The following is a 10,702-nucleotide window of genomic DNA, read 5'->3' on the forward strand; positions in this document are numbered from 1 at the left end:
TTTGGTTCTTTGGAACGTGGTCTGGACATTGTTTACCAACACATGCATGTTTGATTGGTTTCATGTGAATTGTTTTTACTCAATGACCAATCACCATAATCACCATCAGCTGTGTTGGACTCTGAGGAGTCAGGAGTTTCTATTATTCATTCTTGTTAAGCCTTCTGTCTGTATCCTTCTCTTTCTTTAGTATAGTTTTAGCATAATTTCATTAATATAAATTATATTATATTATATTATATTATATTATATTATATTATATTATATTATATTATATTATATATAGTATAATATATATAATATAATATAATATAATATAATATAATATAATATAATATAATATAATATAATATAATATAATATAATATAATATAATATAATATATAACATGTATTTTAGATATATATAATATAATTATATATAATATAGTATATTATATATACTATAATATTACATTATAGTAATATAATATAATATAATATAATATAATATAATATAATATAATATAATATAATATAATATAATATAATATAATATAATATAATATAATATAATATAATATAATATAGCTGCTCCTCTTGTTCACAAGTGGAACGCATTGTGGGAGATTGTTTACCTGAAGGGAATTGATGATTGGATTCTGGTGTGTTTTAATTCACTGACCAGTTGAATCCAGGTGAGTTGGTTGGGACTGTCACTGAGATTCTGGGCAGTTGGAGTGCAGTTGTGTGCTTGGCACATTTAGTTTAGATGTAGTGTAATATAATATAGAATAATTTAGTATAATAAAGTAATTAATTAGCATTCTGATAAGATGGAGTCCTCCTCATCATTCCTCCCGAACATCGGGCAAAAATATCACTGATAAGTTTAGGTTGGATATCAGGAGAAAGTTTTTCACAGAAAGAGTGATAAAGTTCTGGAATGGCTGCCCGGAGAGGTGGTGCAGTCCCCATCCCTGGGTGTGTTTAACAAAGCCTGGATGTGGCACTGGGTGCCAGGGTTTGGTTGAGCTGTTGGGGCTGGGTTGGACTCGATGGCCTTGAAGGTCTCTCCCAACCTGGTCATTCTGGGAATTCTGTGAAGAAAACCTGTCCCCAGCTGAGCTTTACCTCCGGGCAGCACCCAAGGGACCCATCCCAATGCCACATCCCCACCACGCTCAGGCCATGCCCAAAATCCACCTGGAAATGGTGTTTTCCTTACCTAGTCGTAATTACCTCCAGAAATCCATAGCTTCAGGTCCTGGATGCTGGCTGCCAGTGATTAGGAGAGCTACTCTCCAGTCCAGGGCCTCAAATCTCCATTTTCCCCCCATTTTGCCATGCCTGCCTCTCACAGTGATGGGGAGAGGTGCTTGGTCCCCTCCAGCCTCTCCATCCCAGCACCTCATCCCCATGATGAACTCATATCCATCCCTGCAGAATAAAACAGGGAACCAAGCTCTGTTTTATTGTCACATCCACTTTATTTAGTGACCAGCACATGCCTGGCCAGTGGATCAGGGAAATGTGGATCAGTTTTGGCAGCTCTGGAATAAATGACAGCATTTTCTGCTGTGTGCCCAGCTCCCACCAGGGTGAGTTCATGATTAAAAACCTGATTCATTATGTTGCTTTTGTAGCTGCATCACGGGCACAGCCTTAAATGTTAATTGCAATCTATTTCTCAGGATAAATCAGCTGTTTCCCTAGAGATGAGTGTGGCACAAACCCTGAAAATATAAAGGAAATGGGTGTTTTTCCAAGGGATGCAGAAACCAAGAGGACAGATTTTAGGTTTTACACTGAATCCCTGTTCCATGGGGTTTATATACAAACCTACATGTGGGTTTACAGCTGTTTCTTGCCTCAGAAGCTGAGGCTGGATCTGTGCAGCCACTCTTGCATTGATCCTGATTTATGTTTATGGACACTGTGTGATTTTATCCCTCCTTCATTTACCCACATCCATTAACCCTTCCACACCTGACTGCCTGTTAGATACCAACAGACAGAAACAGCTTCATGGCTGGATTTTCCCTCATTCTGTCCCTTAATTCACCATTAAAACTTCATTATTATTGTGATGGTCAAAGGCTCAGTTATTCATTATCACTGTCCCAAAGGCCAGGCAGATCCCCTGGGCAAACACTGGGCAGATTCAAGCACCAGGGCTAAATCTCATAGGGTGATGCAGATTGGAACAGAAATTATTTCCTGCTATCCATAATCCTCCATCAGAAAAGCAACATTTATCTGTCTTTGACTGACAAAAACACATGATTTGAACAGGACATCCAAGCTGCAGGTACAGGATGCCTCACCCACATGGCACCTGCAAAAGATGATCTTTAAAAGCTCTGTTCCAACTCAAACTATTCTATGATTTTTGCAATATCTGTGGCCAATCCTAATTTCTCATGCTGGGAGGGAATTTTTGGCATGCGTTGGAAGGCAGCAGGCTGGAGTTTGGGTGGGAGGATAAAGGATCTCAACCATGAGGTTGTCCCTTGGCCAGTCCTTGCTGATAGATCAAGCCCTTACCCTCTGCCCTGTGGGTTTGGGTAAGGAGATGTCCTGGAGGTGATTCCTGAACTACAGAGACCTCTCAAAGTCCTCATTTGTGATGTTTGTAGGTGCCACATGGAGCTATTGATAAGTTTTATGGCCAGCTGCTGCCCTTGAGGGCTTTCTCCTCCTGGGAATTCTGGTGGGTCTGGCATATTCCACCCTCCCCTGCAGTAAATGGGAGGATGCTCAAGCTCTCCTGCACCACACAAGCCATGAATCCTGGTTATTTCACACCAGAATTTGCCATTGACTTCAGCAGATTTGCCCCTTCTCACTGCAGGGCTGCACTAAATGTTCTTTAAAAACCCCTCTGAGCCAAACCATCCCATTTTTCCATGATTCAAAGGGAATGAACTTGTCAGGGGATGGCTCAAAATGGGATTAAATGACCCTGTCCTGCTGTGAGTTAGACACTCAGCACTTTTGGACCTCCACACCTTTCTCCTACCCCCAAACCCTCCTCCATTTGATGGTTTCCATAAATTGAATCTCTAGCACATAATCCATTGATAATGGATAATAATCCAAGTGATCCATTCATTCTGCAAGGAAAACCTCATGATTTACATGGAGGCCTGGATTTCTGCAACTTCTGAATTAAGAAGAAAGCTGAATACACGAATGTTGTAAAACTGAAGGTACAAATAGCAACATATAGAGATTAATCAGCTCCTCCATGGCCCTTCCCCAGTCCAACTCCTCCTCCCATGCTGGAATTCCTCCCTCCTACATCCTCATCCTTCCACAAAACTCACAACAAAGCCCTTCAAGATGACATTTTTCCACGATTCAAAGGGGATGAATTTGTCAGGGGATGGCTCAAAATGGGATTAAATCACCCTGTCCTGCTGTGAGTTAGACACTCACCACTTTTGGACCTCCACACCTTTCTCCTACCCCCAAACCCTCCTCCATTTGATGGTTTCCATAAGTTGAATCATTAGCACATAATCCATTGATAATGGATAATAATCCAAGTGAACCATTCATTCTGCAAGGAAAACCTCATGATTTACATGGAGGCCTGGATTTCTGCAACTTCTGAATTAAGAAGAAAGCTGAATACACGAATGTTGTAAAACTGAAGGTACAAACAGCAACATCTACAGATTTATGAGCTTCTCCATGGTTTTCCCCCAGTCCAACTCCTCCTGCCTTGCAAACCAACCCTTTCATGCTGGAATTCCTTCCTCCTGCAACCTCACCTTTCCACAAAACTCACAACAAAGCCCTTCAAGGTGACATTTTTTCACGATTCAAAGGGAATGAACTTGTCAGGGGATGGCTCAAAATGAGATTAAATGACCCTGCCCTGCTGTGAGTTGGACATTCACCACTTTTGGACCTCCACACCTTTCTCCTAAAACCCTCCTTCATTTGGTGGTTTGCATAAACTGAATCATTAGCACATAATCCATTAATAGCACATAATCCATTAATAATGGATAATAATCCAAGTGATCCATTAATTCCGCAAGGAAAACTTTGTGGTTTACATGGAGGCATGGATTTCTGCAACTTCTGAACTAAAAGAAAGCTGGATGCACAAATACTGTAAAACTGAAGGTACAAACAGCAACATAAAGAGATGAATCAGCTCCTCCATGTCCCTTCCCCAGTCCAACTCCTCCTGCCTTGCAAACCAACCCTTCCACGCTGGAATTCCTCCCTGCTGAAACATTCCTCCTCATCCTTCCACAAAACCCACGCTGCCTGAACAAAGCCCTTCCAGGTGACATTTTCCCAGCCTGGAATCAGCAGCTGGACCCCAACCACCACAGTCTGGGAGTTTTTTCCCCCCTCTCCATCAGGCAGGTGTCCAGTGTGGGCTGCGACCTGACATGGATGTTATAATTATGCTGTTCCCATCCCTCCCCTCCCAGAGGAACAATTCCAGCATTCTTGCCGGCGGTCAGAGTTCACCCAGGGCCAGGGACAGCTGTGACATTGATTGGCAGCTCCCAGGGCAGCCACCTTGTCAGGTTTGGGCTTATCAATTAGTGCCTGCACGGCTTAATGAGGTTTTGATGATGGAGGGCGGGTGAGGTTTCGTTCCCAGCCAGGGAACACCGTGGCACAAACTTTGCTCCCTCTGTTGTGATGTTCCCTTCCACAGCAATGACTTCATAGGGAAAGGAGGAGCCTTTCTCCTTTTTTTTTCCAAGGAATCCTGGCTGGAAAAGTGTCCTGAGTGACAGGATGCACCATTTAGAGTTTCTGAGGTGGCAGCTTTGCTGGGCTTTCAGAGCACTCTGCTGATGGAGGGCAAATATTTCAGCTGAGCTTTAAAAAAATCCAGATTTTCTGTCAGGGGGCATTAAAAGCAGGAGGATTCATGCCACAAGAAATCCTCTACAGCAGCGTGGTGCCCTGGGGATGGTCAGACAGCTTTCTCCGATGGAGCTCTGGGAAACTGCACAGAGATCTCCAAATGGGATTTTTAATGTTCCCAGCTTTTGGTTTTAATGCTCCCACCTTTGGGTTTTAATGCTCCCACCTCCAGGGATGGAATGGGGAATATTTAAAATCCCTTTCAACCCATTCTGTGATTCTATGACAGCACAAAAATCAATTTTTCCCATCCAAGCCACCTTGTCTGGGTACCAAAAGGCCCCACTAAGGCTGCCCAAACAGGGCATCACCATCATGCCTTGTGCAGGCTGCCCTAGAACAGAGGCTGGACAGAGCTACAGAATAAAGCAGGGATTTATTCAAAGGATCTCCTCCATGGATGCACCTTGGGCAGCACCAGAGCCCAGCCAGGGCTGCACCCAAGATGAACCAAAATGGCCCCAAAATGCACGAGCGCTCCCGGGGTCTCTCCCTGGGATCAGTTCTGCTCCATTTGCACCTTGCAGTTCATTGTCCCATTCCAGCTTTAGCCCAGGCAGTCCCACCCTGCTTGTTTTTCTCTCTCCAGCCCACGGTGTTTGTGCTCCTGGGCTGAGATTTGGATCATTTGTCCTTTATAGTAAAATCAGGACCCCCAATGAAGGAATGATTGGCATCTGACTCCAAGGCTCTGGAATGCTGAACATTCACTTTATTAAAATTATATTATATTATGTTATAATATATTATATTATGTATTATATTATATTATATTATATTATATTATATTATATTATATTATATTATATTATATTATATTATATTATATTATATTATATTATATTATATTATATTATATTGATAAAATACCATACTATATCATACTTTATAAAGAATACTTTATAATTCTTATTAAAGAATGCTAAAGAAAACTCATTACTGTCTCCTGACAGGATACAGCTTTGTGTGATTGGTTAAGGAAACAAAACAATCTTCAGTAGAATCTAATTATCAAATTCTTTCAGGTAAATAATCTTCCAACACATTCTGCATGTTCACAAACACAAGAGTAATAAATTCATTTAAAACTGTTTTAATTATTCTTTTTAATTATTATTTTCTCTACTTTTCTTATAGCTTCTCTCTTCTCAGAGGGCACATGAACACCACAGTCCTTGGTGCCCAGCTGGAGCAGGAATTGTTTTGTCTCCCTGCTCTGTGCACAGAGCTCACCATCCCATAATATGAAGCCCAGACCCTCACACTAAAGCAGCACAGAATGTGAAAAAAATATAAAAGTTGAAGCCTGAGGCATCCCAGTTCCTTCCTGAGGTGCCACCACCATCTCCTCACAGCCAGGTCACCCTGCATGCCACCGAGACGTGAAGAGCAGCTGCTTCCAAGAGAATGAGGATGAAAAACGAGGCAGAGAGAGCTGAGGCAATTTCCCCACCATCCCTGGAGGCGGTGTCAGGAGCACGGAGCTGATCTGCTCCCTCTGCTCTCAAAGGTTCTCCAGCTGAGTGGGTCCTTCTGCCACCTAAACCAGCTCTGGGAGGAGAAGCCACAGCAAAATAAAAGCTCTGCCCGTGAATATTCTTGGTTTTCCTGCCTCTCCATGCAGCTGTGAAGAGCTTTTCTTGCTTTCCTCCTCTTTCCACCTTCCTTTCCCCTGCAGGATGGTGAAACACGAGCAGCAACATTAGCTCTGTCATCTCTCCAACAGCCCAAGCCCATCTAGAGGTGACCCCAGGAGCACAGATCCCTGGAATCGTGGCTATTTTGGGTAGGCAACACAGCAAATTGCTGGAGGGGGGTGGAGGGTGCTGTAATTTCTCAGCTCCTGTGCGTAATTGCAATTCTCACCTCGAGGTGAGAGACTCAGAGGTGAGAAATCCTCAACCTGACAGCAGCCAGGAGCTCCAGGGCAGCAGAAAACAGAGCAGTGAGGGGTCCCCATGTCCTTCAGCCCCTTCCATCATTCTGGGGTCAGTGTCCACCCCAAAATTACTTTGCTATCACCACCAGAAGGGATTTAATGGTTGGACATTGCTGCTCAGGGGTTTCCACCACCCCAATATCTCAAATATTCTCGCCAAGAAATCCTCAACCTGACAGCAACCAGGAGCTCCAGGGCAGTAGAAAACAGAGCAGTGAGGGGTCCCCATGTCCTTCAGCCTCTTCCATCCCAAAATTACTTTTCCGTCACCACCAGGAGGGATTTCATGGTCAGACATCGTTGCTCAGGGGTCTCCACCACCCCTTTATTCCAAATATTCTCTCCAAGAAATTCTCAACCTGACAGCAGCCAGGAGCTCCAGGGCAGCAGAAAACAGAGCAGTGAGGGGTCCCCATGTCCTTCAGCCCCTTCCATCATTTTGGGGTCAGGGTCCACCCCAAAATTACTTTTCCATCACCACCAGGAGGGATTTAGTGCTTGGACATCGCTGCCATCTGCTCAGGGGTCTCCACCACCCCAATATCTCCACCACCCCAATATCCCAAATATTCTCACTAAGAAATCCTCAACCCAACAGCAACCAGGAGCTCTAGGGCAGCAGAAAATGAAGCAGTGATGGGCCCCCATGTCCTTCAGCCCCTTCCATCATTTTGGGGTCAGTGTCCACCCCAAAATTACTTTTCCATCACCACCAGAAGGGATTTAATGGTCGGACATTGCTGCTCAGGGGTTTCCACCACCCCAATATCTCAAATATTCTCGCCAAGAAATCCTCAACCTGACAGCAGCCAGGAGCTCCAAGGCAGCAGAAAATGGAGTAGTGATGGGTCCTGGTGTCCTTCTGCCCCTTCCACCCCAAAATTAGTTTTCCATCACCACCAGGAGGGATTTCATGCTTGGACATTGCTGCTCAGGGGTCTCCACCACACCTTTATCCCAAATGTTCTCACCAAGAAATCCTCAACCTGACAGCAGCCAGGAACTCCAGGGAAAACGGAGCAGTGATGGGCCCCCATGTCCTAGAGCTTCTTCCACCCTTTTGGGATGGGTTCCCACCCCAAAATTGCTTTTCCACCACCACCAGGAGGGATTTAATGCTTGGACATCGCTGCCACCTGCTCAGGGGTGTCCATCACCCCAATATCCCAAATATTCTCACCAAGAATCTTCTCAATAAAGTCAGCTTGCCCACACTCGGGAGAAAAGATTATTTTGGGGGACCCTGAAGCAAGAGCAGATCCAGCCTGTGGTGATTTTCCCTGGGGGAAGAGGCAGAAGGAAAAGCACAGCTTGGGAAGAGCTCCGAGACTCCAGGTGATATTTTTATAACCTCAGAAACCTCCTTGCACAAACACTTTTTTTTTTTCTTTTTTATTTTTTTTTTTTTTTAATCCAAAAGGGCAGCGAGAACAGGGTGTAGCTCAGCTGCAGATTTGTCATCAGAGGCTCCCAGCAGGGAGGAAAACTCTCCAGCTCCAAAGGGGCCATCCAGGAGAATCCAAGGGGTTTTCTGGAACCCTGGGAGCACCCAGAAAAATGAGCAGATCTGCCCTGTTTTGTCCTTCTCCCAAAAAGAAAAAAAAAAAAAAACATGTTTTTTTGTTTTTTTTTTCCTTAGGATGGAGGAAGCAAAGGGCACTTCTGAAAAAGAAACTGAGGCCTCTTTTCCTTCCACGAATGCTGTGAGTCACAGGGCAAAGGGTTCCAGCCAGGAATGAATCAGAGGGATGAGACCTCGAGCTCAGCGTCCACTGAGGACGAGAATAATGAAATCAGAGTTTGAGGATAATGAAATCAGATCTCCCTGGTGATGGCTCATGGGTGATAATGTGAAATAAGAAATAACCTCCCCTGAGCTGCTCTGCAGCTGGACTCTCACCCCAGCGGGGCTGAGCATCTTCTCCCCTGAGCGAGCTAAAAGGAGGAGCTGCTCTGGGTTAAAAATAAAGCAAAAGGAAAAAGCTAAAAAAAAAAAAAAAAAAGGAAAAGAAAATGAGAGAAGGGTTATTTTTAACTCAGAGCAGCCCTGATCTGGTTCAGTGCCCGGGCATGGAGACAGGGCTGGGAAAGGAGGGCTGGGAAACAAACGAGGGCTGCTCTGCTCAGCTGTGCCCAGCAGGGATTGGGGATGTGTGACCGTGTTCACAGGGGGCTGAGGATCTGACTCCACGTTTCACAAGGCTGATTTATTATCTAATGATATTTTTAATGTAATATATTACATTATAAATATCATTAAATAATAAAATATATTATACAATATATTTTAATGTAATATATTACATTAAAAATATACTAAAAGAATAGAAGAAAGGATTTCATCAGAAGGCTGGCTAAGAATAGAATAGCAAAGAATGATAACAAAGGTTTGTGGCTCAGCTCTCTCTCTGAGCCAGCTGACTGTGATTGGCCATTAATCAGACACAACCACACGAGCCCAATCCCAGATGCACCTGTTGCATTCCACAGCAGCAGATAATCAATGTTTGCATTTTGTTCCTGAGGCCTCTCAGCTTCTCAGGAGGAAAAATCCTGAGGAAAGGATTTCTATTTGGGATTTTGCTGCTGATTTGGAAGCAGCTTCCTCCTGCCACAGACACACAGAGCCTCCCAGCTCAGCTCCTGCCCCAGGGCTACCCAAAATATCCAGCAATATCCAGCTCCTCCCCAGGAGCCCTGAGCAAGTGCAAAATCTCCTTTTTTCTCCCTAAATCTCACTGGGTATTTTTGGTCCAACTCTTACAGCAGCTCCCGGGGGCTGCTGTGTCCCAAACAGGTCCCAAATGCAGGGATAACCAGGGGACAGGGACATCTGTGATGCCAATGGGAGCTGTCCGTGCCTGGGCATTGAGGTGGGCACCAATCTGTGCCCTGGAACAGCTCTCCTCTTCCTGAACCCCCATTTCAGCCAGCTGAAAAACAGGATTAATTTGATTTTTCAGCCTGTCCTTGCTGTCACTTTCTCAGCCCATCGGTGCTGCTGGTGCTCAGTGACCCTTTGGGAAGATTTAATGCAATTTAGGGGCTTTTTAAAGCAAAATAATAATACAAATTTAAACCTGCTGTGCCTGGGGGTGGGTGGTGCCTCCCTGGAAGAAGCCCAGGGTTGATTTTGCCTCCTGGCACCTCTCAGCCCTGTTGCTGCCATCTCTCTTGAGTGTGACCCAATTTTTTAAGGAAAAGAAGATTTTGGGCTCACTCCCATCTGCCTTCTCTGTAATTCTGGGTGATTTCAGCCCCATTGGACAGGGGATGGAGGTCTTTGAGGCACTCATTTCCTATGAGCATCAGGGGGAAATTTGGAAATAAGCAGTTTTGGTGGCTTCCTGCTTCTCATTAACAAAGGATTTAGTATTTAGCCTGGAACAGCGCACTGCCTTGATTTATCTCAAATTTAACCCAAAACAGAGAGCAGATAAGTCTAAATTCATTGTGCACAGTTGTTTTTACAGCAACTTCTTGAGCTTTGGAACCATAGGCATTATTCTCTTTTTGGAACCATGTGAATTATTCCCTTTCCACGTGGATTTAAGATTCTGCTGTGCTGACCTGTTCCCTCTGTGCTGTGTGAGGTAAAATAAATTAATATTAGTTTAAATAATGAAAATTAATTGCTTAGGTAAAAAATAAAAATAAAAATTAAAAGGGATTTTCCCTGCGTGGGGAAACTGAGGCACAGAGAGGCTGGAGAAGCAGCCGGGGTGGGAGAGCTCAGAGAGGATTGCTGGTGGATTTGGGAATGGGGAATGGGGCAGGGAAAGGGGAATGGTGTAAGGAAAGTGGGAATGGGGCAGGGAAAGGGGGAGTGATGAAGGGATGAGAGGAACAGCGCAGGGAAGAGGGAAGGAATGGTGCAGAG

The sequence above is a fragment of the Melospiza melodia genome, chromosome 1 (assembly GCF_035770615.1).
Source record: "Melospiza melodia melodia isolate bMelMel2 chromosome 1, bMelMel2.pri, whole genome shotgun sequence".
Taxonomy (NCBI): Eukaryota; Metazoa; Chordata; class Aves; order Passeriformes; family Passerellidae; genus Melospiza; species Melospiza melodia.